We start from the raw sequence: 27,273 nt of genomic DNA, 5'->3' as shown, positions 1-27,273 counted from the left end.
TTAAAAACTTTATTCGTTAAATTGGATTTTTTTTTGTTGTAAAAATAATTTTCTTCTTTTATTTCAATATTTAATCAGTAAATAAGCTAATAATAATCAATGATTAAATTATTCAAAAGTTAAATAAATGGAAGTGTATTACTACAAATATGAATCCATAAGCAGTATTAAATCATATTTGTACTGGAAGGATTTTCGAAGGTCGAATGGGGTTAAGACTAGAAAACTTACTGAATTGCCAAAAAATATATTTCGCTAAAAAAAACGCAACATATGAATGCGTTAAAAAAAAAAAAAAAAAAAAACCCTTACAGGTCAAGAAACTTTTATTATTCGCGCTACGCAGAATACTAAAGAAACTAAAAGAACAGGATCTTTTTTTTTATCGTGAAGTGTATGGAAATTATAGTGTTTTCGCTAATGTGAAAAGTATTCATTTATTTAGGACTGACAATTTGTCTCCATATATCTCAAATAAACAATGAAGATATCATCATTCCATAGATGCGTATCGTGCATTCTTCTTTTAAAAAAAACACTTGGACAAGATAAAAGTTTTTTTACATTATGTTACACAAAAGGAAATAAATATTTATGTTATTTTGTACTTATCTTCGAGCACAAATTTGAATTAAAAAATGGATTTTTGGCTGCTTCTATTCGTAGTGAATTAAAAACCAAAAAAGTTTGCAAATTAGCGCCATTTAATAAACAAATCGCGATGAACTGCTGTCACGACCTATTTTTTGTTATGTAAAGTAATAAAATATTATTTATAAAATAATAATTTTTTTTAATTTAAAGTGAAACAATAAAAAGTAAATTAGAAATAATGCAATGAAAATAATCTTAAAATTAATTTTTTTTAAAAGTCGTTTGGAAAAGATATAGGAGATAAAATTTATTTTTCAATGTCATGTACTGCTCTATCCAAAGTAGTTTTTATATCTCGTTCAAACCGGTTTGTTTTTTTAATTGAAGTGCATAACAAATCAATAGAACAAATATAAACAAGACATTAACTACAAAAAAATTCTTTTTTAAAGCAACAAAAAATAAGCTGAAGTGTTTCAACTTCGATAATCTGATATATGTTCACAATATAATGCGCTTTGTTTTTTAATTTTCTAGACTGTTCTGGTGTTACTCGGTTAACTTAGAATGGGTGATAATTGAGTACGTTTAGAATGAAATCGGCTGTGAAATAAAACCTTCAAAAAATTGCTTTTTTAAAATTTAACTTGATAAAATTAAAGATATTTAATTGATATATATATATATATATATATAATGTGAATAGGATTGAAAAAAGGCAAAAAAGTCCATAAGTTAATTTGAAACCTAGAGAAGTGGTTTTTCCACTCTAATATAAAATTGTTAGCTATCCTCGAATAAAATGGAAGCTATTAGGCAAGGTAATGAGCACCATTATGAGTGCTCAGTTTCTTATTATCACACGTGGAAGTTTTGAACCTCGTAGCACTATAAAGAAAATCAACGGAATTAAAAAAAATCAAAAGTGGTGGTTCTGAAATTTTTTTGTATATTCCCTAATAAAGGTGATATTTTCCCTTTAGAAGTCCTGCAAACGCAAATTGGATATGATTCAAAATATTATAAAGAAAATCGAGTAGACAGTTTTGACAGGTGTGTTTTTATACTAAATGGGACCAAACTTTGGCACAGAATCACAGTGTTAGTAATTTCGCATTTAAATACGATTATTTATGATTCATATACCAAATTTCACTTATCTTCATTGAATTTTTGAATTATCTTATGCTTGCGAATTGCAAACCGAAAAACGATCAGCTCACTGGCAGATGTGTGTGTGAGAGAGAGAGAGTTAGTGCGCGTGGGTGTGCGTGTGCATATGTGTGCATTTGAGGTGCTAAATATGTATGTCAAATTTTATGAATATGCCTCTTTACGTTTTGTAGCGTATTATGTGCAGCGTATTTTGTACGTATTATATTCACTTGCACTCTGACAAGCAGAAAGACAAATTACTTTTGAATGGATTTCTTTTAAAATTTGAAGCAACTCTACAAATTTGCTATCGTTTTGTACTTTTACATGCATGTAAATGTAATAATTCACAAACGGAATAGCTTAAATCAATGAAATTCGATGCGGATTTTTGTGACTCCAGTTGTAGTTCCCCGCCAAATTTTGGCTTCATTTGGCCGACAAAAGAGCGTTCAAAACGCACATTCAAGCGATCCATTCAGTAAAAATGTTTGATTCACGCCAAAAACTTATATTTCGCAACTATTGTTCAACAACCCTGAAAGACATTTGCAGCCTTATCCAAGGTCCATAATTTTATGCGTTGCGTTGGAGGAGGGGGGGGGGGATAAAATCTCGATTGGAGAAAGTTTCGGTAAGACTACTCCAGCTGGTTCAATGTTCCCTTATCTATAGATTATATCAACTTTTTGAAGAATTTAGTTCAAAATTAGAAATAAATTTCCAGTATTATTATAATAGAATAGGCAGTGATCAAATTGAAGCATTCATTCTTTTTTTTATATTATCATATTCAAATACACATTTATTGTTTTCAGAGCAGCTTAAAGCTCTTATCATAGCTCTTGTGCCATAAAAAACCCAACAAATTCTCATGAGTATTTGAAGATTGTATAAAATGTAGCTTTATTATCATCTTGATTAATAAAATCTATTTTATAAAACTGATGAATAATATTTGCGAATTGTAGTATTCATCTAAAATATAAATTGATACTGTTGCATTGAAAAGAAGTAGTCGACTCTCTATAACCGAATGGTCACCACACTGGTCTCGTAATCAAGATATCGTGAGTGCGAATCCTGCTGGCGACAATAAGATTCAACATTTGTGTAAATATTTATTTAATTCTTTGATTTATGTTCTCCTTTATTTCGTGTTCAAGAAGATTCTGGTCTTTTCTTTAGTTTACCAGATAAGTGCTCTGAACTTTTCTTACTGTCTCCAGAAAAGTATTCTAGAACTTTCCCTGCTGGTGTAAAAACCGAAAATCTCTCAGTCACGGGGTTCTGAGTTCAGAGTTGTGCAGAGCTTGTATTTGTACTTCGCTCTTTGAGTTGAGTTAAATTAATTTAGCTTTACTTCCTGTGTGTCATTGAGTTCCACGCTAAAGATTCTACGTAACAATACTAATAAATGCAATTACTATTCATTTAAAATTTTATGAATTGTTATTTCAGGATAGAAAACAAGCGTTCCGGGTTTAGTTTGAACATTCTGGCACGTTCTACGAAAAATTATCTGCTTCTTCCTCTCTAAAAATATTTTTAAAAAGACAATTTAACTCTTCCTTTTTAATTTTAAATATGAATATCCGCCTTTAATTTGCATAAAATGAAACTGTTTAGGACTTGTTTTTACTTGCCTTTGAGATTTTTCCTAAAGAAAACAGTTAGGCATGTTTCATAATGAAGCTTTTTACTGGACTTACAAACAACCGTTTTTTGTAAATGCTGGTTTAATTTTTAAAAAGAAATTATATGAAACTAAAACACATTATCATGTTAAGATCCAATCATAAAATTATTGTTTAAGGCAATGGCCGCCTAATCTAGAAAAGAAAGAGGAAAAAAAAAGATATAATTTATGTAATAGTTACTTTAAGATTCGAAGCATATGTTCAATGACTTTTCTCCTGTTTATTTCATAGTGCCTCCTGCAAGAGAAGTGTAAGCAAATAATTTCTTATCAGTTATTTTCTCTTGGGGTAAAATGACCCTGAAGATATTTCTCAGTAGTATAGAGGAGAAAAGAGCGGTGCCCCAATTAAAAATAAAAATTTCTAGGTCATCTGGGTCCATGCCTGTTTTCTAAATTGACTATAAACCAGCTTTCTTCTCCTTTGTTGAGGGGAAAAGATTCATCCATTCATATCACACCTCTCCGAATTGTGTCGCAACGGAAGGCTATTAAAGATAATGTGAGGTTTTGGTTCATGTTCAGAAAATGTTTTATCGCTAGATACTTCATATATTCAGGATATTCTTTGGTAGTTGCTGTCTGAAAAAAAAGATAGCACCTTAACAGAGAAAAGTTTAATATTTCTGTGTCATGAAAAAAGTTTTCTTTGTGAAATTTCACTCTTCAATTATATTGGACTTGCAGAAATTTTACAAACTGAGGAGGGCAGCAAAATTTACCTCTACATTTTTACCTACACTTGTATCTTTTCTGTTTTCCAAAGCTGCATCGCATTTATTTTGCCCACCAAAGTCCCATTATTTTACTGCACGGTTGTGAAAGCACTTTGAAGAAAAAATAGATTATGAACTCCTTGCAAGCTCATTTGGAGGAAATAAAGCTCCATCTTCTGGTTGCTTTTAACCAGTTATATTCAAAAGTTTATTGAACGATGTGCAATTTAGCCACGAATTATTTACTGAGTTTGGCGTGGCTTATGTAGTTTAGTTTAGTTATGTTGACCCCCGTTTAGAAGGAATAGTAGGACTGTTTTGAGACGTTTCTTGTAATTGAACGATGTGAATAATGAGCAATTTAGCAACGAATTATCTGCTGAGTTTGACATGGCTTCTGTAGTTTAGTTTTAGTTTAGTTAAATTATATTAACGTTCCGTTTAGAAGTAATATTTTGTCTATTTTTGGAGGGATCTCTCATTCTGAGTCGGTGAGAAGAAGATGCCTCGAAAATCGATACATCTCTTATGGCTTCTGCAATTTTTCTGGTATTTCTCCAAGTGGAGATCAACATTTTCGACAATTTTTTGCGAAAATATTGTAAAGAAGAATGTTTTCAGGAATCAGAATTCTACTTCAGGTATTATCTTCCTGTCTCTAGTTTATTTTCAAGAACAGAAGATAGCATATTTCTGCTTTATAATAAGTTTCTCCACATGGAAATGGATGAACCAGATTGTATTAAAACCATCATTTCATTTATCATTTCTCCATAATCATAAATAATTGGGATTCTTTTAATCATTTTATACTTCATGCATTGAAATATAACATCTTTATAATCACATTAGCTAGTATAAGATTTTATGCAGTTTTAACGTGATTACTAAGCGAACAATGTCTTCACTCGTTACCAAACGAGCGTTTGTGACAGAGGAGCCCACATTTCAATACCCAATTTCGAATGATATTGCACACGACGAAACCACTAGATATTTATTTTGGCACAGTTCGTATTTTAAACAACAATATTCTGAGAGATTTGAAAGAACATTTTGTATATTTCGTGAGTGAGAAAATAAAAGTTAACATTTTATATTTCTAATTTTTATGATAGTTGCAAAATTTCGTGGATGGAATAGGTTTCATAAAAATGATGGCGCAGGATCGGTGATCTAAAGATTATTGCTGGTAATATAAGTTTAATAACCACCCATCTTATAAACTTTCAAAAGCAACGAAAACTTGATAGATTGAGTAATTCTGTATAGCGCGACTTCTCGAAAACACCATTCCTTGAAATTATTAATGAAATACAGGTGGCAACCATGTAGCATATAAAACTATTGTTGATTATTACAAGACAAAAGAAAAAATCTTGAGAAAATGGATTCTTCAAACAATTCTGGTTCTTAGTCAAGCCTGGAGCCTTAATATGTCTAGCCATCTTGGAAAAGATAAAACCTCCTTCCATCGTAATTGGGTTTTGCACCTGAGAAAGCTGAATATAGTTTGAGGATTCTCAGAACTGAACGAATTTACCACGAATTTTGTGGTTTACTCCTGCGGCATTTCATTTACTGCTCTGATTACTAACTAACTAAACCAATTAAGTATCTTCCTCACGGGCGTCAAAAAAATAACTAGTTTTTACGTATTGAAATGTTATACACTTTCCTAAGAGATACACCAGATGTATTAATGAACTATTTGAATCTATAGTAAACACTAGTCGCCGGTTAACTGGAGATGTTATATTTCATTTTAGTTAAATCTTTTAGAAAAAATTTCATGTATTTAAAATTTATATTCAAATAGATTTTTTTTCCATTCAGTACCTCTAACCCATTTCAATTAAGTATCTGATCTAATCCATATATTGCATCTCAAAATCAAGGAGGGGAGGGAGTTTGAGTTTGAGTTTGATGCAGTTTACTGGCGCTAAAACCATTTCTGATTATGCAGCGCCAATCATAAGGTAAATGCATACATATGGTTCATTAAAAAGGGACATGGTCACATTTTAAAAGGTTTTTCTTCTCTAGAACAGAGGTTTTGAATAAATTGTTGTAAAGATTTGAAGCATTAAAAGAGAATGAACAATACTCATATAAAATAGAAGAAGCCTATCATTTTCAAAAAGGTAAAAAGATGAGGATGAGGCTCTTTGTAAAGGATGTCTTTTAAAACAAGGTGAGGCGAATGAAAACATTGAGCTCGTTGAGAGTTAAAACGTGGGCACTCTATAAGAATGTGTCGGACTGTCAAAAGGCATTGGCATATTGTACATCGAGGGGCGGGCTCCCCCAACAACAAATGTTTATGTGTAAGTCTCGTATGGCCCAACGAGGGGAGGGAACACCTCAGATTTGACGATGAGAAGTTTCCGAAATAGTGGTTGATTCTTATCACCTTTGTTGATATAGAAATGATGTGGGATCAGCTATATCTTACCGATGACAGTACATGCTTCCTACGGAAAGGACTATGCTGCAGCCGATAATGATCTTTAGGATTCAACCATGTTTCCCCTTTTGATGTCATGGCATTTCAAACATTAAAAATCTCTGTGTGATTTGAGTGAATTGGAGTAATCGTTTTTAATTGTCATATCTCAGCTTAATTTATATTTATAAAAGTCTCTGAAAATAGAAACTGTTATAAAAAGATAAAGAATAATTTTCTTATTTCGTGTTCTTTTATGATTTTGTTAGGTTTTTAATTCACTGAAAATATTCGAAATGATGCATTAATCATATTAACATTTTGCAACACAAAAAAAAAATCATTTTGATTTTTGAAAAAAAATAAATATTACAAACCATTAAAAAAAGAATTATTATTATAAAAAACGCATTTAAAAGATTTGTCGATACTTAATAATTTATAAATAACTAATAAGTTCGTCCGAGCATTATATGAAATTATCGTATTCTTAAATTAAGATTAAAAATTATAATTCGATGGAAAAATGACTTGACCCATTATGTCATAAACTTCCATACATAATCTTAACGAATCTCATTTGATAAATAGCTACGAATCACATCATTAAAAGTCGAAAAAAATGGAACTGTCTGGAGATTGATTATACTATAAAAACATTTATCTCCTTTTTTTTTTTAATCTTATTTCCCATTTCTTTCATCTCGGTTAGTTATTTCCTCCTATATTTAATGATCCATTTTTTTTTTTATTTCAAAAACTGTTCAAGTTTCTGTTTAGATTGTCGTTTTGATTCTTTTATCTGGAGTAAACTTGACTGACACTTAAAATTCTAACTACAACTATTCTGCTTGAATAGATAGTGATAAATCAATGTCTTCTCTTCGAATTATACTAAGCGAGGTTAAATGAGAGCAACAATATTTCTTTCACTTCCAATTTTAGTTGAAAAGTCTTGAAGATTGCTTTTCCCTTTTTATTTACGCAAATTTTTACATTTTTGCTGCATAACAATCATATCTAAATTAATATCCGGAATATTTTTCCTTAAGTTCATATTTGGTACCAAAATATTTTCTTTTTAGAGAACAGGAAATAATGTCTTCACACGATAAATTTGTATACTGCCATAATATAAACTTTTTTGTTTAATTTTGTAACAATTCAGATAATTTCATTTGGATTTTACCAATCATATCTAAATTAGTATTTGAATTTTTTTAAATACATATTTGGTATCAAAATATTTCTTTTTAGAACCGGAGATAAAGCCATTCCTTGACTAATATTGCCATAATATAGCGCTTTTATTTTCTTCTTCTTTTTTAACTTCGCAACTTGTTTGAATTTAAGCTATCATAATCTAAATTAATATCTGCAATCTTTTTAATACATATTTGGTATCAAAATATTATCTTTTAGAGAACGGGTGGATGCCTCTCATCGTCTAATTCATATACTGCCATAATATAGCGCTTTTTTGTTTAACTTTGTAAGAATTCAGAGAATTTTGTTTGAATTTTGGTTCAAGATTTCAAACAATTCTACAGTTTTAAACTTAAAATTACATAATAAATTTCATCATATAACTCTTTATGTTTCTAAATTAATGCAATCACGTATGCGAAGATAGACAATTTAAATTATTTGTCAAATTTATCCAAAAATTTGACATTATATTTCATAATCTGGAGTAAAAGTTTTCTTCTGAAATTCACCCTTTGAGGTATAAAATTTGATATATGGTTTTAAAATCAAATGTGTAGATTTTACTGAATTTTGAACGAAATTCAATGAAAAAAATCCTTCTGTCCGGCTGTTCGAATACAGGTGAAGACGTTAACTAGAAAACTTAAAAATCAATATATGTAAAATTTAGTGCGCAGGTTAAGCATTTAAAATATAAATCCACATCTATTTGGGAATCAAATCTATCGAGAGGCCGACTTTCTCTTACTTTATAAACATGTCTGTACTGTATAAACATGTACATGTAAACATGATAACTCAATCACTCAATGACTTAAATAAATGGAGCTTGAGCCGGCATCCTAGCATAGGGGTAGCGCGTGTTCTTCGGGAACTGGGCGCCCCTGGTTCGAGTACTGGTTCGGGCATGGTTCTTCTTCATCTGTGTTCTATCTGTGAGGTGTTGAATGTGCCCACTTGTGAAAATGATATACTCTTGGCCTTAGATGGCGGTACTGAAACAAGAGACGCTCTCCCGGCTTAAAATCGCTGAATTAGTTAGAGGGCTTGTCTATGATAAGTGCCATAAGAAACAACAATGAAATTTGATATGTGATTTTGTGACTACAGTCGTAGTTGTATTCCAAATTTCGTTTTCAATCGGAGGAAAAAAACACATTTGCTTTTCAAAATACTTATTCGTTTTTCTGGTACTTGTGTATTAATCTCATGCCAGCTATTAACTGTCAAATATCTCATGTTAATTTCAGTAAAATAATAGACTCTTGCAAAATGTCTATATCTCGTAACTATTTTACGCCTGTACCATGCAATTAATACATAAGTAAAAATTTCTTTACTGATTAGGCAGCACAAAATGATCACGTGTGGGACGTGTCAGTTTACATGAGGGTAAGAAGTGCGAGGAAGACACATCCCTTTATTAGGAAGTACTAGAATAAAATTTCAAGGTTCTCATTCTCGCAGACATTTATTGGAATTTAGCTTAAAAGTTTCGAAACACCCCTTGTGTTTCCTTTAGTCAGGTTTCTTAATTTATTAGAGTGACTGTGCTAATGGTTGGAAGATAATAATGTCTTATTTCTTAGGTTTAAGTGTGGCAACAAGTGATATGAAGAATATGTTGTGTTTCTCAGACAGAGATTTACGGAGATACCAGAGATATGAATTGGATGAGAGAGAGAAAAAGTTAACGTGTCATACGTGTTATGTAAAAATTATATAATTCGAGACGTTATGCAATTGTGATAAGCTGTTATTTTTAAATTTTATGGACACTTCTGAAAAAAAAATCTTGTGGTTGTGGAAACTATTTGGGGAAAAATAAAGGAATTATTGGAAAGGAAAGTATTTGAAATTTCAATAATGAATAATGCCCCTGAAGTTTATAGACCTGTTTAATATATTCAGGTTGTAGCAATATATATATATATATAGCTAATAATAACCTTCCTGCTTAACTATCCATTCCATTTCAAAGGATCCAGACTAGCATAATACAGGAGACATATTAAGAAAAGGATTTCAATCTATGACTGCCTAAGAATGAATTTTATCTCTCCTGTAGGAAGTTTAAATTATGATTGCGGATTTTGTGCTTTCTGTACTTAACTAATACTGCAATTATTTGTAATTGTATACCTTAAATATGCACAAAAATAATTTGAAATGGTTACTACATTTTCAGGCAGAGTATAAATTTATATATTATTATCACATCCATTATTCCTGAAGATAGATAGAAAGGTTTAATGTGCTCATGCGTCCACAATCATTCCGATGCGTTCATTTGCTGAGTCTTCTGTGTTTAAATCAAGTTCATATACATTCATATTAATCAGCCCAGTTTATATTTTTAATTGGCCTTAAATTTATTATTTTATATTTATAATTTTGAATTGAAAAAGGGGTGCGCTCCCAAAATTGGTGCGTGATTTTTAATTGTTTTGTAAGATCTTTGAATATTCCAATATGTTCCCGATTTCTTTTATATTTTGTCCCAATATATAAAGAGTATTTATAGACAATAAGGATTCAGATATCTATCTGTACAAAGAAAGACATGGTTACTGTAAACGAGAAAGTAATTTATTCTCTAAAAAAATTTTTATTCTCAAAAATATGCGCGCAGATTATCAACTATTCTGTACTAACATGGTATATAAAATGTCTTGTGAAATTATCATCTCCCCCCACAAAAAAAAAGCAGGTAGGCACGAAAAGGAGCAGAAAAACCCACACTTACGCAACACAAAAAATGCTTAATTTTTGTTTGGGGGGACAGGGGGGGGGGTGATCCAGACAAGTTCAAAAACCTGATTTAGTTGACGAAATGAAATACCAGAAGCAGTTGATTTCATTTGTATAAGTAATGCATATATCATAAGCATTTAATATAAGTAATGTATATATCAAATTGTATATGTAATAAATGATGTATTGTACATGAAAAAGTGATGTTTTTCATATTTCCTACATTTTAATATATTATAATAATTTCTATTATTTAAGATCCTTTTTTTGCACATTAAAAAATTTCTAAATTGCAAAAAGTTATCAAATTATCAAAAGTAGATACTTATAAAGTTAAATTATCAAAAGTAGATACTTATAAAGTTAAATTATCAAAAGTAGATACTTATAAAGTTAGATTATCAAAAGTAGATACTTATAAATTTTAAAGAAATACTTTAAGTCAACTTTACCCATTCTATAAACAACTGTTGAAGTATTTGATAGAAGAAAGTCATATAAAAGATTGCATAATGTCAGTGTTTTCCAATATGAGTTCATTTGGAATCGTAATGCTTTATATGATAACTCTCTGTCTTAAATATCAATTTTTGCATTTTGCTGTTTACCTTCTCTTCTTCCTTTATTTGGTTTGCTACTTCTGTATAATTCATAACTTCAATCTGTCCCTGGAATTCAAGGCAAAGTAATAATAATACCGAAATAAAATTTTATATAGTAGAGCTTGAATAATCAGAAGCTGACAATAAAAACAATGGGATGATAATAAAATTTCAAATTATACACAAAGTTGAATTAAGAAAAATTGGATCTAAAAATGAGTATAGCAAGGGAAAAAAAAGAATTAAATTAAAATTAATGGCAGCAATATGATATATAACAATCGCTGATCATCGATAGATCATACTAAATAAATAAAAATTAAATATTTATTACAAATAAAATAATGACAATTATAATTTAAACTATTTCATAATTTTTATAAAATAGTTTCACAAATAAGGAATTTAAAAAAAAAAACATTACGTAACGCTTTCAATGGAACAATTAAACATTAATGAACATTAAAATTCACAAGTGATGTATTCGTTTTTTTTTTTTTTTTTTTTTTTTTAAAGAAAGTGAGAATTCTTTATTGTTTTTTTTTTATTAAATATGTACAACATTCAAATTTTCGAAAGAAAAGTCTTCACTTTTAATAAGCGAAATCAATACTTAAAGTCGTGTTGTTGTTGTTTTGTGTGTGTGTTTTCTTTATTTAAAATCAATAAAATAAATTCGAACAATAGATAATTTTTTAATATTATGTTACCAGGAAATTCAAAAGACCACAAAAAAATTATTAACGTTAAAATCCGCGGCATATAAATTTTAAATCGAAAACGAAAACATATAGTTTTCTTATCTTTTCAGATTGTGGTATTATTTCATTCCTCTCATGAAACCAACCCTCAGTCGAGATAAGCCAGAATCTAAAATAATTCTTTCCCCAGGTGAGGCTCGAACTCACAACCCCGGCATCACTCACGAGTACTATCGTATAAGTACCGTGCGCTAACCAATTGCGCCACTGGGGAACCGCTTGTTTCTGTTTCCCAGTTACTTCTGTAATGTGAAACTTTGTGGGAGAACTAGTCAAAGTTTTCGCCACGGGCAAAATTTTCTTGCTCAATAAATATCACAGGACAGGATCGATTACGTTTTATTTCTCACTCCACTTCTTTTTCTTCTTCTTCTTTTTTTTTCTTTTGTTATTGAATTAATGACATAAATTCTGTATATCAATATAAAAAAACTTAGCTCTGTTTTTCACTTTCTTTAAATAAATAAATAATATATCTGGAAAACAAAACTTCACTCGTAGTTTCCCCCCCCCCAAAATTGTAAATGAAGTCATATCCTAAACTCCTCCTTTAAAACTATAAGAGAAATCGAATTGAATTGCAAATGCGGTGATAGCCGGAAGCCACAATATAAGCTTTTACTGGCTATGTATAGCCACATGTCAATATTTAGTTACAAAATGTGTGTGCGTGCGCGTGTGTGTAAAATTGCATTTTTTCAGGAAAGACACCTATACAGATAAACTTAAAAAGCAAAACCTTTTCTAAATATAAAATTTGATTCAAATCGTTAGAGCCGTTACCACATGAAATAAATTCATATATATAGGAATTGCTCTTTGTAAGTTATAAGATTAATAATAATACCATGAATAACATTACATCATTTTGAGAAAATTCTCACTTAGAGATTTTTCATCTTGTGAATATCATAAACAGCAACATTTTAATTTTCATAATATTTAAAAATATTAAAGACATTTCTTACAGCACAATAAAAAAAATTTCTCGATTTCGGATCAATAGTGACCTGAAATTCTAAAAAATACGAACTAAACGGAATCCTTAATTTTGAGATATATCATAAAATCCATTTGTGGAGGAAGGTAAAGTGCGTAGCTCTCTAAACATCAGATAAAGGTCAGGTCAATATCTCTCGAAAATAGATTCAAGATTTATTCCATATGAAACATAAAATGAAGTAGTATTTGTGACATTTCCATCAAAAATGAAGTTCGATGGAAGCAGGCTATCATCGGTACCCGGATTTAGGGTTTTAGATCTAGGTTCATGAGCTTTAGTATGAAACAAAAATTGTCGAAATCAGATCAGTAATTATACTGGGGGATTTAGTGAAACAGAATTTTTAAGATTTCTCTCAGAAATGAGAATTAAAGAGCCTAGGAAATAGCTGATAAAATTTCTAGAGGCTATAACTTTTCATGTAACTTAAAATTGACGAAATTGGATCGAAGAACAGGGAATGGAGAATTGGTTCCTCAGTTCTGTCAATAATTTTAAATATACAGACTATAATGATAACATACCCTCAAAATACTTATTTAATATCTTTGCAATATGCACATGTATAAGCATTGTTGTAAATATATTTTAAAATATTTTAAAAATTTATTAAAATTTGGTAAAAAATAAATTGCATGGAAAATAAAATTTATATAATTCAGAAGCTAATGTTACAAACTTTCAACTATTTTCAATTTTCAAAACATTTTTGTGTAATGATATTATTTGAAACGATAGTCAAAAAATTTTACATTTCGTTTAATTTTTAATTAGAAATCTGTTTCAAACTTTGAATTCCTTTATTAGTCAACCTACACGATTCAAAACTAATCTGTAGCTCTTGATATATTTCATCTTTAATCTCTCGTATCACACTTAACATATAGTATACTATAGTTGATATACTTTAAATGTTGTATTAATAACGTTTCATCATATCTGAAATTGAATTAATTTATTTCTTCAATTTTGCATTTCATCTACAGAAAGCAGATAAATATCTAAATTAAATATTAAATAATGAAAAAGAAAGACAAAAAATTTAGTGACAGTTTTATTACACTAAATAAACATAACATTCTATTACTTAAGTTTCCTTTAATCTGTTATTCTGTTTATTAATACACATTTTGCTTGCTTTGATGGCAACTAAGATAAATTCAACAATTTTCTATGTTCTAAAATATAGTTTCTTGAATGTCAGCTCGAAGCTATATTTTAGAATTACTTTGTTACACAATCCTTGTCACACACCAAAATCGAAATATAGGCTTCCTGTTTAGGTAAAAAAAATTGAGGAAAGCAACCTGCCATTACATCAACATCATCAAAAACAAAACGTGACATGTCAGCGTGGCTGCAGGGCAATACCACCTGCAATTTTCTCTTTATTCCTAAGAAGCGATCTCCATCTTTCAACTTAATTGTATTTAAATAGAACTAGTAGAATAAGTAACGGAATGAAAATTAAAAGGCTGTCACAGATTTAAACAAATACTTATTTTACTGAGGATAATAGTTCGATAAGCTGTTAGTATTTGTTGTATATAATCTGGATTAATTCTTCAGCTCAAACGATAAAATATTTCAGGAAATGATTTGTTTTTATTTGTATGAGTTGTAGAGAATGTTGTGGAATTAGAAATGTAAAATGGGAATAATTGAGGATTTGTCTAACATAATGTTGATAAAAAATAAATTAAGTAATGCCGATTATTTGTAACGGTGTTTTCTAATTAGTAGGTAAAAATCCATTGTTGATTAAAACTAGTTTAAATAAATAGAATTTGAAGGAAATGAGGTTTCCGCTAATATTTATTAACATATATATGAAAATAAGGTCATAAATTTTCGTAGAAGTTAAAAAAATAAAATTAAAAACTTTAATCGATTTCTGAGGTATTGAGTTAAACTGTTTAATTTGAAATTTTTACCTCTGAAATTTTTTATGTATTTATAAACCATTGAATATTTTTTTAAGGATCCCCTGTCGTTTTTTAAAAGATTTGAATTCTGTTATAAATTCTTTATAAACATCAAATTTTTTTTACCGTATTACACTCAAAAAGAGAAGATATTTTCCAACAAAAAGATAATTTTCCCCCAAATTTACTAGGGAATTTTTATTTATTTTCTAACCGCCTTTGGAAACCAGCTTGTTTTTCTAAAATGTTGGTTCTTCTGGTTAATAGAATATTAATATGGGTTGCATTTACTTAAAGCTGGACAACTTCGCGGTCAACAAGTTGCCGAGACAATTGGTTGTACTCAGTTTCAATTAAAACGCAATCCATGATTCCCTCAAATTGTCAGATATTAAACCATGTAAATTTAAGTCTTATAAATGTTTTGAATATTGGAGTCATGAATTTTCATGTTGTAGATTAGTCTCATGATTTCACAGAGCTATTGAAAACGCAATTGTTCAGTCAATTTTCATTTTTATAATAATTATTTAATTAATTAAAATTCTATCTAACATTTCAAAATATCGCTATGAAGTGCACATTCCCACTCTCCAAAGTATATTTGTGAATGTGGTAATTGTCGATAAACGATCGCCAACACAAATATACAGAAACACAGATGCACACATCTTCATCTTTATCATTAGTAGAGATTTCACCTCGCTATTTCACAAGAACAAGAATATATGAATTTAAGCTAATCAATCTATGACAATAAGTGAAAATTAAATAATATATCCTAATCGAACAAAAATATATTATTAATAATCTGTGTGGTTTAAATACGATGATTGATTATGCTATTTATTAGCTTTTATTTAACTTTCCGTTGAGCTTGTAACGAAAAAATTTTACAATCTTTTTTTTATACTTATTTCGTAGCGTATTAGAATTCTGAAACTTTGTAGTTGTGTATAATCTGGGTAACAATGGATTATTATTATGTTTATAATCTTAATTCAATTAATCGATTAACATAATTAAATTTAAATCCTCACAAGGTGGGGATTACCAAGCAGATAATCTAGGAAAAAGCATTTTTAACATCTTTACTAATAATAAAAATGCATGTGTATTTGTGCATGCACGTGTGTTTGTGTGTATGTCAGATCTCTAAAGCCAGAAAGTTACTAGAGCTATCAAATTTAGTGCATACAAACTTCGGAGGTTGGGAATGCACATCTCTAACAGGTATTTTCGAAATGTTAATTAAAACTTTAATTAATTAAAAATAAAGTCAAATTTTAGATATTTTATGCAATATTTTTCGAAAATATTATGGTACAAAAAAGATTGTTAAAAACCAGAGATTTTCTAGATTTATCGAAGTTAGTACGCACTCTCTGGAGGGTGAGAATGCACATATTTATTATAATCTTTTCTAATTATCTTATCAATGATACCAATATTCTTGCTGAAATTCTTTTTCAATTTTAAATTAATTTTTAAGAAATATTTTAAGCACATTTTGAATCAATATATTTTATGACTGAAGTGAAACTCAAATCACTTTCAATGTTGCTACAAATATTTCTTCCTAGCTTTTTTCCATTGCTTAGGATCAAGATATGAATATTTTGCTTATTTTTTCATGCTGGGTAAGTTTCAGTACCAAGCATGCTTTTAATAGATTTTTTAAAAAATTTTTTTGTTGTTTCAGAGTCAAATGATGGCGAAAAAATTCTTAAAATGTGCAACTACTCTAAACTTATGAAAATACAGATATAAAATAAGGAAATCGCATATAATAATGTATGAAATTAGATAGTGTAAGGTTTCTAAATTATTGGGAATTATTTCTATGAAAATATGAAGTTTAAAAATGTTTTTAAAATGCTAACCATTTCGATAAATAGCTAAATACCATGGTACAAAAACTGTTTAATTGTAATTTTTAGGTACTTTTAATTCCATCTAAGCAATTTCGTTAATATTCGTCATAAATTGAACAAAAACGAGCAGCTTTTAATAAATTAAACATGAAAAAAGCTGAAAGCAAAATAATATTTTCGGATTTTTAATACTCAAATAACAGTTTTCTAATTTGTTTTATATAACTATCTTAATTAAATATCCATTGTTCATACAATTTATTGTCGAAATTTGCTTTAATTCCATAGTTAATGACGGATTGCCAAACGTTTATACATCTTTACTTATTCGTTAAACCTGAATTTAAAACAAGGGGGAAACCGAGTGAAATCGTTACAAAGTGTTAAAACTTGAAAAGAACAAGTTCATATTCAAATTTCAAACTTCATTATCCAGTTTATATATTCTCTGCATTCGTTCCTGTAAACACCCTAACAATTATCCATCAGTGAAAGTATTCTAATAAAACAAAGGGACAAGCGAAGAAAAGAAGGAATGACAATATATTACACAATTTCCTCTTACAAAGTTTTAAAATCCTCCTCCTTTTATTTTTACCCACCTAATCTCTCACTTGCTATCAGAGGAGAATTTTAATTCCATCTTTGCTTTTTTTTTCTTCCCAACTTCCGAGATCTTGTGAATCTGATGTAACTCAGGCAGGAAGTCTTTCTTTTAAAGTAATTTCTTAAGACACAATTTGCTTTTATCCGAGTAAGTCATGGGATGGTTGATTTAACCTATTTCCGCTGTTTTGCCATTTGTACGTCTTTTATTGTCATTACTTGGTACACGCCCAATATCTGTTTAGTTTCTTGGTAGCAGTACAGTTCAAAGTAATTACTTCCAGTGTCTGAGTTACGGATTGTGTGTAATTGTTGCTCAAGCAAGACATTTTTGTCTAATTCGAAATACTTTTCTTTTTCAGCTTTATAATCGGATTCTCCATGACCTATTAGTATTAAATCAAAACCATTCTTCTCATTATATCGCTTTCAAAGTCAGACATTAATTGAATAATGTAACAACTGATCTCTTCTCTGTACTAATATATTTACTCCTTGGGAAACACCACTTGCCTCATATATCAAACAATTTTTATGGAAATTTTGACCATTGACTTGCTAACAGGTTAACAGGTGAATATTTAGGCGGCTATAGGAATAAGATGTAATCAGTTAACATTTTTATATCTTTTCATAGGTGTGCATAATAATTCAGGAGAATACACCTGCTTTTCTCATTAGATTCGCAGATTATTTTTGCTGAAGTAACAGATATCGGCTTCAATTTCAGTGAATGTGTCTAGTTTAAAACATCATTTTAAAATCAAAGAAATAAGAAATATTATTGAGAATACAGAACTAGTTAACATCTGTGTCTAACATTTAATAACACCATTTTATGGCATTGATGAGTGTATAAGATGTGAAGCTACACAGGAGACACTATTTGTCCTAGAGCTACGAAACTTGGTACAAATAGATTTTGGAGGATGAGAATGTGCACTTCGGAGTGATTATTTTGAATCAGAATTTTAATTAATCTGAAAATATGAAGTTGGGGCTTATTTTTCCATAATGAATAAATTCCTATCTAAAGCATCCTTTTAATATACTTCTTAAAATTTTTGCACTTGCAAATAAGATTTAATTTCAACAATAATACATTTTTTAAAGAGAATCCATTTTTTTCTCTGCTCTTTAATATAATATAATTAGATGAAATAAAAACTTACTTTTATTTTTATCCCTCGAAAATTTCTTTCTTACTTTAACGAGCTGAATCTGTTGTCGAATTTTCATTTAACTTTCTTTTGAGTTTTTAAACTAATTATATAAACAATATTATGTAGCGCGTCTGAAACATCAACGATTCTGCATTCACTTCTAGTATTTTAAATAAAACTGCTTAGCTTCATCAATAATATTTAGTTAAGTTTAAACAATTCCGTTCATATTTTAGGTGAGTTGACAGAAAATTGGCAACATGCTTTGGAAAATAAATGAATAAAAGAATGAAATATAAGAATATGAATGCTACCACCAAAGACAGGTAGCATTTTGCAAACCAGTATTTAAAAATTGATATAAATAATTTGAAATGGCAGTGAAAACCATTAAGAAAATCTTAATTTAATTCTATGTTTGAATTTGCTAAATAAAAATTGCAAATCTTGTAGCAAAGTTTGAGTTGCGGCACTATATTTAAAAAAAAAAAACTTGTTTATAAGGATGCTCAAACACGTGCGGAAAACTTTGACACCTATCTTCATCCTTCGGCGAAAACAAACCCTTTCTTAAATAAAAAGAAGAAAATACGGGACAAAGATCTATGTTAAGGAAATATTTGTTTACATCTTCACTTGCATTCATTAAAAGGACATTCGAATTAATAATGCTAAACAATAATATGAGAAATGATGAAGGAAGTGTGGTGTTACCAATTGAATATCAAGTATCATTATCAAATTACTTTATCCATTCAATCATCATTTCGAGATTGAAAGACAAGTTCACTAAGACATCTTCATGATAATCGGATGTTTATCTACATGTTCAAATTAACCAATTAATTTCTCATTAAACCTTTCTTGAAGGATTTAGCGGCAAAAAAAATTGACAATAATAAACAAGAAATGATTGATAATTGTCATAGTACTTGAAATTGTCTGTTACAAGAAATATAGCTGCGCAATGGGCTAAAGATAGAAACTTTTCACAATCGATGGCATTTAAGTATGGTTGTTAAGTGTAATGATGGAATTATAAAATTTATAAGTGTAATAATGGAATTGTTTATAAAATTTATAAGTATAATGATGGAATTGTTTATAAAATTTATAAATGTAATGATGGAATGATGGGAGGGTAATGTTGGAATGTTAAGTGTAATGATGGAATTATTTTTAAAATTTATAAGTGTAATGATGGAATTATCGGAGCGTAATGATGCAATGTTAGGTTTAATGATGGAATTATTTATAATTGTGGTCTCTTATTCTTTCCTAACACCAGTTGCTTTTCCTGAGAAAATATTAAATATATTTTAGATCTTTTTACCTGAAATATGAAAATAAAGATTAAATAACATGTAGAGGAGAAGATATGATAGCAAATCCTTATCAAATAAAGAAAATTTACGTTGAATATATGCGGAAGAACAGCGAGATGGTGATAAGTTTTTAAAAAATATTGTTCATAAATTATATAACTATTTACTACAAAAAATGCCTTGAATAAAGAGTTCATTCTCATAATAATAACATTTTTGCTATATTTAATGACTATCTTGATAAAATATTCCCAATATTACCTGAAGTGCAGTCTCTTTTACAAGAAAAAAAATTTCAACGCTTTTTTTTTCCAGAATAGTAAATGAAATAGTAATGCAAAAAACCAAAATATTTTTTTCTATTACATGTAATTATTTTATATCTTTCTTTATCTATCAGTTAGAAATCACAATAATAAAAGCGACCATAAAATGTAGACTATAAACGACCAAAAACAAAAACGAATATTTTATCAAAATAAAATTATTTTGAGCAACTTTAAAAATAAATACAAATTCAATCTGATGTAAAAAAATAAGGAGATGATTGATACTGACGGAATTTTAGCAAACTTCTTAATGTCGGGTTCCATTTTCCTTGACAGCAGTTGTAAATTGCAACGTTTGATAATGTGTTGTCTACGGCTTTTATTACACTAAATAAGTTTTTAAAAAGAATCCATGTTAATCCAAACGCAATAAAGGAAAAGCAATAAAAAATTTTGTACTTTAGCCTGCTATCCAGGGAAGAGAATGAATATATGATTTTTGAAACTGGACCTCTTAATATCCATTTTTACTTCCTCGTATTAGTAGTATAGAGAAAGTATAGTAATCTTCAAAAAATTCGAACTCAATGTTTTGACGCATTTCCATGTTTTAGACATCCCTGTTCGAAAAACGCATTCTTAGAAAATGCCCAACCGTTTCTCTGTCAAACCTGTTTGTCTGTGTCAAAGATAACTCAAAAAGCTGAGCTATATGGATGAAATTTGATATACGTTCTTTATACCAAATTTGCAGACTTCTATCATATTTTGAGTAAAATTCGTTCAAAGGAAGTCTGTCTGTCTGGTTTTTTTGAATATAAATTTACACAATAATTGAAAAACAAAAACATCTAGACAGATAAAATTCAATATACAGATTTAACATCCATAGTGAAGTCACCTGTCAAATTTTTAGCCAAATCTAAACACAGGTTGACTGTCTATCGGTCTGTACTTTCAGAAACATGTAAACGTGATCATTCAGAAACTCAGTGACTTAAATTTATAAAATATATATATCCGCAATCTCATACAATAACTCATTTATTTTCTCAAACAGTTTGTTTTTAGAGCAAAGTTATTGAGTCCTTTTCTATTTGAGTTCTATTTTTAACTCAAAAATATCCTTTCATATTATTTTCTTTCCAAAAATATTCATGTTGGATTAGTTTCGTGACTTTGAAGACACAAATGCCCAGGAATATAAATTAAGGAAATTTTCTGATTTAGTTCACTTATTCAGTAAATTTGAAAAGTAAAATTGACTTGTAAAGTAAAATAACTTCCTTGAACCTTTCAGAATTATGAAATTGAAAATTTAATTATAAAAAGTATTACTAAAACTGCCCAACTTTAAATTTCTTTATATTATATGGAAAATTTCTTGCAGAATTCATATTTACAAGCTAATAATTAATCAATCATGAATTAATGGATTTCTTTAATCAAATATTTTAAAAGACATCAATACTTGAGCATATTAATCAAATATTTGAGTCATTCCAAAATTATGCAACACTTTATCAATAATAGTGAAAACAATTTTCCAAGAGTTGTTTGGTTTAGTTTTTTTTCTGCAAGCGTAAATAATCAATTAGCTGGTAAAGTGTATTAATGTTGAAAATTTTATCAAAGGTATCCGTTTCCGAAACTCTCGGATCATTGAAAATTCTTTATATTGCATTATTGGGTGCTGCAGATCTATTCTGTTTCTTGTATTTCTTTGGTGTACGAAACTGATTGAATATCAAATGTAAAATAATATATTTCTGCTATCAAATAGTTTTAAAAAGTTGATGAATCATTCTAAAACTTTGCAATGTTTTATCGATAACAACAAAAATAACTTTTGAACCTACGTTGATTCAGTTTTTATATAATTCATTAATAAGAAACTCAAGTTTTATTACAAGAAGGTGAAGATACTGTTCGTTCACTTTCCAGTGAAAACAGCGCTATAATCTACACAGATGGTTCGTCTGATATTGACTGTAACAGAGGTGGTGCTGGTATCTCCATCATTTACCCCTCAGGATATAACGTCAAACTCAAAATACCCACTGGCCAAATTGCTTCGAACTTCACAAGCGAATTAATCGCTATTAAAGAGACTCTTACCCATTTTCGCTCTCATTCTCTAAACGACTCAATAAAAGAAATTGTCATTTTCTCAGTCTCAAAATCAGCACTCGAAACCATACATAACGGTAAAACAACAATAACGCAAGAAATTAATACCCTTCTCCATTTACTAAATATACCTTGCACTCTCCAGAGGATCCCAGCTGATGTTGGAATTGAGGGGAACGAATGTGCAAATGCCCTTGCAAAGGGAGCACGAGACGAAGACCAACCTCGAGTAGTCACCTGTGCAAATGCGAATGCTGCCGCCAGGCGAAGGATCTACAACCAGCATTTTAGCAAGGCAACAATCCTCGATCTGAACTTCCCAAGAAACCTTTCCTCTACAATAGCTAGGCTACGTACTGGACATTTCAAAGGCATGAAGATCTCACGAACCAATATAAAATCCGATCCCATCTGCAAGTACTGTCATCCCCCGATCCCATCTGCAACTAACTCCAGATCATGTTTTTGATTGCCAGGCCATTATCGGTTCCCCCTTTCAACTTGGAGCACCCGCAATCGAAATCCTCCATAGCCATCGGGCTCCAGAACTTCCGGATCTTGTTGCCAAGGCTTTTGGAGGATTCTAATCTTTTGCACTAGCACTGTATGCATAGACACGACAACAACAACAACAACATAAGAATTATAGAATAGTAATACAGAATTCATATAATTCGTTAATTTTATATAATTAATTCATTAATAATATATAGTTCATATAATTCATTAATTTGATATAATTAATGCATTAATAATAAAAAATTCATATAATTCATAATGTCCTTAATAGTATTGAAAATTGTCATCTAAACCAAAAATAAATTAACACTGAAATTTTTTTTCAATATAGCCTTTGCTGAATCTTTCTAATCCAATCCTTGAAAATTATTTATATTTAATTATTGTGTTGTTGATATTTCTTGATTTTCTTTAGTGTACTCACTGATTGATTAATTAATGCAATAGAAATTTTTTAATTCTAATGCTTCAATAAATATATATCAACAATTTTAAAGGTTGAAATAGTTTTACCAATAATGGTAAAAATAATTTTTCTGTCCTTTTATCCACATAAACTAAAAACAATATTAAAACTCTCTCATTCCATGAAACCTACATTTTCTACTTAAGTTCAAAAATCAGACCATTAAACCCACAGATATACAGAAATTGAAAAAAAAGGGCAAAAATAAAATAAAACTTACTTCCGTATTGCAAAATTCGGATCGAATTGCCATGATCATTTTTCTAGCTACTAAGATCTTATCATTATCAACTTATCCAATTAAATACACTGGGCTACAAGGGTCTTGGTATAGGGTCTCGTTTGATTTTCCTGCACTTGCGAAATTTCTGATGACCCAGAAAGACCAACCCTTTGCCCCTATTAATTGATCTCAAACACTTCCTCATCTGTTACGATTATCGCAGAAAAAAGTATAAACCTAAAGCAAAGAAATCAAAATGTTTCCTCACATATAGAAATAAAAAAAAATGTATCATATTTCCTAGAAGTTGTCAGTTATAGATAGATATTTTCAAAAGAAATGATAATTAAGTGTCATTTTCCTGTATTTTGTTGTCTTCATATCTTAGATTACGGTACATTTCAATAAACATAATATATCAGGTCTGTGAATATCCTGGAATACTCTAAATGCATCGTTGATAAATGTCAAATAGTGTTGAATGAAGAATATCATTTATTGATTTTAAAGTGTTTTTTCAGATTTTAAATATCCCATTTAACTAAGATTATGTTTTTTAAATATATAATAATTTTTGAACTGTTAATAGAAATATCTTTTCTTGCTTGATTTCTTACCAATAGCATCGCTCTTATACATGCGAAGGGTATTAAAAAAATTAACACAAGGTTTGAATTTGTCACCATTTGTGCAATAAAGTTTTAGTAACACATTTGACAACTGATAGTTTAGTGTTAATAAAAATGACATTAAATTGAAAAAGCAAACAGAGCAAATTACGATAGCATAATTTCCGTATCCAGTTGAAACAAATATGCGGTAAACATCAAGATTTCAAAGTGTTTTTTTGTTTTTTGTACTTTTACATTACTTCAAAGTAAGCGTAATATAAATGATTATAATGACAGATCCGTAATAATTAGTCACATGTGCTCATTATTTCAGACGCAATTCGTTCAATTATTACTACCCACACACTGCTGCCATTTCAAAGGTATCCAATTTGTCAAATTTTGGGTGGTACAAAGTCAACGATCAGCGTGTGGTTTTATTCATTTTCTTCCAGACTGTGTCAAAGGTCTAATAAGGTTCGGACATATGAGATCATGGAATAGTAATTCAGATTACGACCTCCTTGAATTGCTGGAATCGAATTGCAGATTTTCATGTTACGCCTTTACACATCAAATTATGTTGTAGGTGATAAATTATGCTTATGTTATATTTGTTTAGAAAGCAATGGAAAAATGAAATACTTTTTTTAAATTCAAAGAGGAAACTAAGTTTGATGACCTCAAGGCAGAAATGCATACAGTATAAGTGATAATATTATGCCCTGGATAATTGATTAAAAACTGTTTGAAATTTTGGTATACTGTCTAGAAAGTATTTGAAAAATGGGCACATTACATTAATATAACAAACATCCTCAAAATAAATATAAGAAGTAATGTTACTAATATAATTTTTGTACAGTTACTTCTAAGTGCCATGCGTTGGTGTCTTCATATAAAATATTAAAAAATGAGATTTGGATAAAGGAAAAAGATCAAAGGTTTTCAAGGTATAGCAGCGAACTTTCCAAGAGAACACAAGGGAAAGGAAACTGAAATCGAACATTAATATAACAAACATCCTCAAAATAAATATAATAAGTAATGTTACTAATATAATTTCTGTACTGTTACTTCTAAGTGCCATGCGTTGGTGTCTTCATATAAAATATTAAAAAATGAGATTTGGATAAAGGAAAAAGATCAAAGGTTTTCAAGGTATAGCAGCGAACTTTCCAAGAGAACACAAGGGAAAGGAAACTGAAATCGAACATTAATATAACAAACATCCTCAAAATAAATATAATAAGTAATGTTACTAATATAATTTTTGTACAGTTACTTCTAAGTGCCATGCGTTGGTGTCTTCATATAAAATATTAAAAAATGAGATTTGGATAAAGGAAAAAGATCAAAGGTTTTCAAGGTATAGCAGCGAACTTTCCAAGAGAACACAAGGGAAAGGAAACTGAAATCGAACATTAATATAACAAACATCCTCAAAATAAATATAATAAGTAATGTTACTAATATAATTTTTGTACAGTTACTTCTAAGTGCCATGCGTTGGTGTCTTCATATAAAATATTAAAAAATGAGATTTGGATAAAGGAAAAAGATCAAAGGTTTTCAAGGTATAGCAGCGAACTTTCCAAGAGAACACAAGGGAAAGGAAACTGAAATCGAACATTAATATAACAAACATCCTCAAAATAAATATAATAAGTAATGTTACTAATATAATTTCTGTACTGTTACTTCTAAGTGCCATGCGTTGGTGTCTTCATATAAAATATTAAAAAATGAGATTTGGATAAAGGAAAAAGATCAAAGGTTTTCAAGGTATAGCAACGAACTTTCCAAGAGAACACAAGGGAAAGGAAACTGAAATCGAACATTAATATAACAAACATCCTCAAAATAAATATAATAAGTAATGTTACTAATATAATTTTTGTACAGTTACTTCTAAGTGCCATGCGTTGGTGTCTTCATATAAAATATTAAAAAATGAGATTTGGATAAAGGAAAAAGATCAAAGGTTTTCAAGGTATAGCAGCGAACTTTCCAAGAGAACACAAGGGAAAGGAAACTGAAATCGAACATTAATATAACAAATATCCTCAAAATAAATATAATAAGTAATGTTACTAATATAATTTCTGTACTGTTACTTCTAAGTGCCATGCGTTGGTGTCTTCATATAAAATATTAAAAAATGAGATTTGGATAAAGGAAAAAGATCAAAGGTTTTCAAGGTATAGCAACGAACTTTCCAAGAGAACACAAGGGAAAGGATACTGAAATCGAACATTAATATAACAAACATCCTCAAAATAAATATAATAAGTAATGTTACTAATATAATTTTTGTACAGTTACTTCTAAGTGCCATGCGTTGGCGTCTTCATATAAAACATTAAAAAATGAGATTTGGATAAAGGAAAACGATCAAAGGTTTTCAAGGTATAGCAACGAACTTTCCAAGAGAACACAAGGGAAAGGAAATTGAAATCGAACATTAATATAACAAACATCCTCAAAATAAATATAATAAGTAATGTAACTAATATAATTTTTGTACAGTTACTTCTAAGTGCCATGTTTTGGCGTCTTCATATAAAACATTAAAAAATGAGATTTGGATAAAGGAAAACGATCAAAGGTTTTCAAGGTATAGCAACGAACTTTCCAAGAGAACACAAGGAAAAGGAAACTGAAATCGAGATGAGCAAACTTTCACGTTTCTATCAGCACATTTCTATCAGTTCGGGAAAATATGTTGATTTCATGAGATAATTTTGGAAAATATTGCAATGCAAAATTATATATCATCATAAAAATTCATAAAGCTGTCTTTTCAAAGATTTATTAATTTTGAATTGCTGAAACCGAGATGTGTAAACTTTTAAGTCTCTATCAGTAAGTTTCTGTGACAAGATTTCGATAATTATTCACAAGCCTTTTTATACTTCCCATGTTTATTTTAGAATTTTTAAAGACGCTTTTCTGAAACCTTTATATTTTAGAAGTTAGCTGCCTTCAGAGCCCTAAATTGTGATCGTACTACATCCACAACCATTGCTAGATTGAGGGCTAAACACTTCAGGGAAATGAAAATATCTTCCGATGGCCATCGAAGCTACAGAAGTTGTCCTCACTGTATTTGATACTGAACTCTCCCCCGACCATATCGTTGACTGCCCAGCCATTTTGGCGAAGTTCTTCGATCCATCTCGATTCACCGCATCAACTCCTCTACTCTACTGAGGTTATTGAT

The 27,273-nt window shown here is 29.5% G+C and overlaps 1 non-coding gene across 1 annotated transcript; it reads right to left on the bottom strand.

The window, feature by feature from the left end:
- Positions 1–12,058: 12,058 nt before the first annotated feature.
- On the bottom strand, positions 12,059–12,150 carry Trnai-uau (transfer RNA isoleucine (anticodon UAU)). The gene is given in 2 exon segments: positions 12,059–12,094; positions 12,113–12,150. It is a non-coding gene; the product is annotated as a tRNA-Ile (tRNA).
- Between the last annotated feature and the right edge of the window lie 15,123 nt (positions 12,151–27,273).

This window comes from Argiope bruennichi, chromosome 9 (assembly GCF_947563725.1).
Source record: "Argiope bruennichi chromosome 9, qqArgBrue1.1, whole genome shotgun sequence".
Taxonomy (NCBI): domain Eukaryota; kingdom Metazoa; phylum Arthropoda; class Arachnida; order Araneae; family Araneidae; genus Argiope; species Argiope bruennichi.
The sequence above is the reverse complement of the archived record's forward strand: the minus strand, read 5'-3'. Positions and strand labels throughout refer to the sequence as shown.